Source organism: Sapajus apella, unplaced genomic scaffold (genome assembly GCF_009761245.1).
Source record: "Sapajus apella isolate SASKATOON/1434 unplaced genomic scaffold, GSC_monkey_1.0 scaffold53, whole genome shotgun sequence".
NCBI lineage: Eukaryota > Metazoa > Chordata > Mammalia > Primates > Cebidae > Sapajus > Sapajus apella.
Genome location: NW_022436993.1, coordinates 5,770,400 through 5,776,779, shown reverse-complemented (window position 1 = coordinate 5,776,779; position 6,380 = coordinate 5,770,400). Strand labels below are relative to the sequence as shown.

The 6,380-nt window shown below is 40.4% G+C and overlaps 1 protein-coding gene and 1 long non-coding RNA gene across 3 annotated transcripts in view; both read right to left on the bottom strand.

The window, feature by feature from the left end:
* PIP4K2A (phosphatidylinositol-5-phosphate 4-kinase type 2 alpha) overlaps window positions 1-6,380 on the bottom strand; it is a 166,775-nt gene that overhangs the window by 134,017 nt on the left and 26,378 nt on the right. The gene's annotated exons all lie outside the window — the stretch shown is intronic.
* The window catches only part of LOC116527108, a 4,844-nt gene continuing 1,584 nt past the window's right edge, over window positions 3,121-6,380 (bottom strand). Inside the window, exon 2 of the long non-coding RNA XR_004258391.1 lies at window positions 3,121-4,673. This is a non-coding gene — a long non-coding RNA (uncharacterized LOC116527108). The remainder of the gene's footprint in view (window positions 4,674-6,380) is intronic.

Sequence of the window (6,380 nt, the reverse complement as noted above, 5' to 3'; positions counted from 1 at the left end):
AATGGGCAAAATATCTGAACAGCGATTTCTCCAAAAAAAAAATATAAAAATGGCCAATAAGCATATGAAAAGATACTCAATATCATTAGTCCTCTGGAACATGTGAATCAAAACCACAATGCAATACCACTCTTTCATACCTATTAGGATGGCTACAGTAAGGAGGACAGACAATATCAAGTATTAGCATAGATGTGGGGAAATTAGAAACTTCATACATTGCTAGTAAGAATGCAAAATCAAACAGTTGCTTTGGCGATTCCTCAGAAAAGTAAACACAGTTACCATATAACCCAACAATTTCACTACCAGGTATGTACCCAGGAAAAATAAAAACACATGTCCACACAAAATCTTATACACAAATGTTCATAGCAGCATTATTCACAATAGCCAAAACATGTACATAACCCAGAGGTCCATCAATGGGTGAAAGGATAAACAAAATGAGGTATATTCACACAATAGAATATGTACTACTTGACCCCCTGAAAAGGAATTAAGTACTGTTACAAGGTACACCATAGATGAACCTTGGAAACCTTATGTTAAGTGAACAAAGCCAGTCGCAAAAGCCCATGTATAAATCTACAGCGACAGGATTAGTGGTTGCCTAGGGCTTGTGGTAGGGGTCGGGGAGAAATAAGGTTTAGGTTTCTTTTGGAGAGGATGAAAATGTTCTAAGACTAGACTGTGAGAATGGTTATACAACCCTGTAAATATACTAAAAAGCAATGAATTGCATATTCTAAATGGTACTTGAATTGTACACTTTATATCATATATGAATTATATCTCAATAAAGCTGTCTAAAAAAAGGACTGCTTTTAAAAAAAATAATTAGCAAACCTAGAAACAGAAGAAAATGAAGACCATGCAATATTTTTGAATTATGCGGATTTTAAATAATCCACTTAAATATGCTGCTGTGGTCATTAAAATTATGTTTTTGAAACACATTTAATGTTGGTTTATTACACAAATAAGGCAGAGTACAAGACTATAAATAAATTTTATAAAGCAAGAATATATTTTTAAAGAAAAGGCTGATATTAATCGTGATTATCTCTAGATGGCAGAATTATGAGTAATTTAAAAACTGTGCTTTAGAATTTTCTATCCTTTTCTAAATCTTCTCCAGTAAGCATGCATTGTTTTTATAATCATAAAAATAGCTATTTAATGTTTTAGATGAGCCACAAGGAGCTCAAGCATGCAGTGGCGGAAGTATTTAACTACATTTTTTGCTGACATCCTGGATTAGAGGCTATTTTCCCTCTGTACTGCGTAAAAAAAAAAACACCCCAAAACTTCATAGCTTAAAACCACCACCATTTTATTGGCTCATAATGATAGGCGTCAAAAACGCAAGGAAGGCTCAACATTGTGTTCCTGCGACAGCTGAGAGAGAGCTGATGATCCAAGGTGACCCCACACATGTACTGAGGTCTTGGTGATGCTGCTGAAGGAGTGAAAGACAGGCCATCCCAGAATATGCCAGATTTTTATACTGATTAGCGTGAGCTGAAAATACAGAAGAAGTTGTAGATTCCAACTTGATCCTAACAATCTAGGGGACCTGGCTTTTCCTGTGTGTAGCAAGTCACGGAGATTCTTTTGGGAGGGGCACCCTCACCTGTCCAGGTGAGAAAAGAGCCCTTATCCCAGAAACTGGGGATTGGAAGCTCTTATGACCTGAATAAATACATTTCTGGAAGTAGCCCTTATCTTCCATCTGTTTTATACTCGCTATGTGTCTTCCTAGTGACTCCCCTAGAAATTTACTGCCCCAGACAGATTTTGTCTGGTCATTTCTTCTCAAATGTACTGTTCTTAGCATAAAAGTATCTTGCTTTGGCCACTTCCTTCGGATTTCACTCTTTTAAAAATTCCCAGGTACAGGCGTGGTGGCACGAGCCTGTGGTCCCAGCTACTCGGGAGGCTGAAGTGGAAGAATCGCTTGAACCCAGAGGCAGAGGATGCAGTGGGCCAAGATTGCACCACCGCACTCCAGCCTGGTGACAGAGTAAGACTCCATCTCAAAAAAAAAAAAAGATTCCCAGGTACATGTAAAACTAAGAAAATGTGTATACCTTTCTCTTGTTAAACTGCCTGATGTCAATTTGGATTCTAGATCCAGCTGAAGAGCCCACTAAGAGCTACAGGGGGGTTGGAGGGGACTTCTGTCTCCCCTACACTGTCAGCGAGGCCTTCTGGGCCACCTGGCTTCTTAAGACCTGGCTTCTCAGACAAGCACAGTGGCTCATGCCTGTAATCCCACCACCTTGAGAGGCCCACACAGGAGGACGGCTTAAGTTCAGGAGTTTGAGACCAGCCTCAGCAACATAATGAGACCTTGTCTAGACAAAAAATTTTAAAAATTAGCCAGGTGTGGTGGTGTGCACCTGTGGTCCCAGCTACTCAAGAGGCTGAGGTGGGAGGATGCCTTGAGCCTGGAAGGTAGAGGCTGCATTAAGCCCTAATCGTGCCACTGCACTCTAGCCTGGGTAACAGAACAAGGCCCTATTTCTTAAAATAATAATAATAATTAAAAAATAAAACACAGGAAAAGAAGTGAATACTAATTTCAGCTACCAGCAACATTTTACTGTAGTGGGAACTGACAATCTTCCCCTTTACTAAAGGGTTACACAATAAATATTCTAGGCTTTGCGGGCCAGTCACTGTCACAATGACTCACCTCTGTTGTTTGTGCGAAAGCGGCTATAAACTGGCAAACAAATGAGTGTGGCTGTGTTCCCATCAAACTTATCTATGGACACTGAAATTTGAATTTCATAGAATTTTCACATTATGAATGGTTTTGTTTTTTTTTTTTTTTTTTTTTTTTTTACATTTTTATGTATGTACATAAAAACTATCCTTACTTCGTGGCCACACAAAAAACAAGCAGTGGGCCAGATCCAGCCCACCAGCCACAGTCTGCCAAATCCTGTGCTATAGTTAATTCAAGACATAAAAATGTCTGAAGAGGAGCATTCTGTTGCATACCTTATCCACAAATCCACACACCATCCTTGTGTAGCGCACACAACCCTTAGCTACTGAATTTTCTACTGTTCTCAAACTGTTCTACTTAAGAGCCAGTGTTACTTTTCATTAAACTTTTCTCTGTACTTCAACTATTGTTTCTTTTTAACCTGTTTTGTTACTGATTGCAACTGTCAGGCCTACTCATTTCCTCTGCAGGGAGGCCCCTCAAACCTCAAGTTGCACACCTTGCCTTTATTTGCTAGAAAATGCCAGCAATCTAAAAATTAGGAAACTACCTTGTTCTGATCATGATATTCCTAACGTAGTGTTTTATTTTACTGATGCAACAAAGTACTGATGACTAACAAATTAATGGATAATAACAGTGTCCATGAACCTAAAATGAAAGTGCCATCAACTTGACACTTGAGACTTTAGCTAACAAAGTACACAAAGAACAAACCACATGGTTGACACTCGGTGGTGGGGGTGTTAGAAGCAGGAACCCGGTGACAAGCACATCACAGGACCTCCAAAGACCTCAGAGTGTCTGTTTTTCCATTAAACCTGCCTCTCTTGTGAATTCCTCCACACCGGAACTTGGCTCCTAGACTCTCTATTCAGGGAGGGAAAACTAGCATCCGAGGTTAGTCAGGTTCATGCACCACATTAACCCTTGCTGGGAACACTTGGTAATCTCAACAGGCATTTGAAGAGACACAGATGGTCCAGTCATCTTTACACATGCATCATTTGCGTCTGAAAATCCTGGCACTACCCACGACCTTGGGAATGAACAATGTGCGGTCATCAACCACGTCGCCTGACATCTTCTTTACGATAAGACTGATCTTTCAGATCCTTCTTATTTTTGCATAGCTGAGGCCATCTCTGAAGCGAAAAAAACAGCTACTTTTTACATGTACAATATAAATAAAAATGCATAAACTTTATGTTGGATCAAGTTGACAAACTTGCTACTCAACCAGCAGCCTCTAACAAGGGCAGCTATCTGAGCTTAAGACAGCTGGACTGCTCTGACTCAACACTTCTGAGTTCTGCTCATATCACAGACTCAAGGCTTTTCCTTAAGGCTTGAACAGTATTTGCAATTGCCATTTTTCTCAGTGATCCTACGTCTTCCACACTGTAGTACAGACCCCAAGTTTTCACAACCCGAAGGTGGGACAAGTGCAGGAAACTTCAATCAGAGTCAGGTTTGATCCTGACTGCAGAGCTGGCAGTGTGGGCTTAGCCGAGTCACTTACTCTCTCTGACCTGTTTGTTCATCTGCCAAATGTGAATAATGACTTGTCCCCACCCTTCCCCTCAGTGCTGGGTACAGATCAGGTGAGATGACAAAGGTGAAACTCCTTCCTCAACTGTTGAAAACAAGTTATTTTCTTCTTCCATAAACTTTCCCCCTCAAGAAGCAACTGCTCTCCTCTGTTCAGTTCTGCAGGGTTTGATAAACAAGACTGTTGAGCCCATGTATTGTTATGGTTTGAATCACAACTTCATCTTTCGATACTGGAGGGTCCCTTCTGACTGTAATTTCTTCTCATGGTTTGGTACCTCTTCCAGTCACCCCTCCATTAGCCTTTCCCAGTCTCTCCTGTAGCTTTCCTACCAAGCAGTTCACACACACACACACACACACACACACACACACACACACTCTCACTATTCAAAGTGTAACATCTTGAAATATTTTCTTCATATCCCTCCTGAAACTGCCCAGCACTTTCTTGCCCTGAACATTCCCGGCTACAATAAGCACCACATCAGCCCAATACCCATTAGAAAATGAATGATTCCTATCTGAAATTCTCACAAGCCTGGAGCTCATTACTTTATATGTATAATGCAGTCTTTTTTTCCCTTCAATGCATTACCTCACATTTGTCTGTATTACAATTTAGTATGCCAACTTCCCCACTCTGTTTCACGTGTGTGGCAAACCATATTTCAGTTTACTTTCCCCACTGGCTTGCTATTTAATGACAAAAATACTTGAGAGCAAAATGTAAATTTAGGCAATCTCAAAGATATTACTGATTGGGCCTTTTTAATTAAAAACTAGCACTGGTATCTGTGGTACTAAGAGTTAATCAATACTAGGTACACTTTGCCTCAATCCCTTGTTTTTCCTCTTATAACCATTCCCTCTACTTCTTTCACCAAAGAAGGTTGTTTAAAAAACTTAAGCTTATACACCTTCCGCCAAAAGCTAACACCCAATGTGTTTCACTATTATTTTTTGTAAAGTACTTGTTCGTTTCATGATACTCTAAATACATATATGTTCATGATTATATTTAAAAAATACCTACTGGCTTGCATTGTCCTCTTAAAAATATTTCCTACCTCAAACGAAACATTCTATTAGGGAAACATAATTTGTCCATCAGAAAAACTGACACTCTCCAATGTCTAGTATCAGCTCAAGCTCCCCGGCATCAGAATGATCCCTGGTCTATAGGATGCTGCCCACTAAAAATCTTTCCAGTGTCTCAGGCATATGGCAAAGCGGCCACTTGTAAATTATCCTGGAGTTCCTTGAATACTTCTGGAAAAATGCCCAGCCAATGACTGCTGCTTCCCAGCATGTCACTGCCCTCCCAAGTCATCTGAAGTTGTGCTTTGGTGTGTCCTTACAACACTGCTTAGGACGTCTTGTCTGCAGCTGTCCCATGCACAGCTGCTTCACTTTTTGGCCATACTGCTAAGTGTTCAGCTGTTAAAACAGGGGGCTATAAAGGTTATTTTTACACCTGTGGAACCTGTGCCGTGACAGCAGCCTCGTTACTTGTGATACTATTGTCATTTAATCCCAACCACAGATCTGCCAGGTATATATTTTTTCAAGAAGTCTAATATTTACATTTTCAATAGGACTTTGATTCTGAAAATGGTTCTGCTTGAATTAAAGGGGTTTAAAATTACGAGAGAGAAAGTACAACTTATAATTACACAGCATAAGAGATGACATCCAGATAATTTTTTAAGAGGAGTTTAACAAAGTCCCAGTATATACTCTTAACTGATTTTCTTTTTCTTTAACAATGTTTTGGCTATTTAGCATCTGATGAGATACTTACTGCAAAACAGAGTGGGCTAAAACATGGCCAGGCGAGGTGGCTCAAGCCTGTTATCTCAGCACTCTGGAAGGCCAAGGTGGGCGGATCATGAGGTCAGGAGACCAAGACCATCCTGGCTAACAGTGAAACCCATCTCTACTAAAAATACCAAACAGTAAGCCAGGTGTGGTGGAACACACCTATAGTCCCAGCTACTCAGGAGACTGAGGCAGGAGAATCGCTTCAACCCAGGAAGTTTAGGTTGCAGTGAGTCAAGATCATGCCACTGCACTCTAGCCTGGGCAA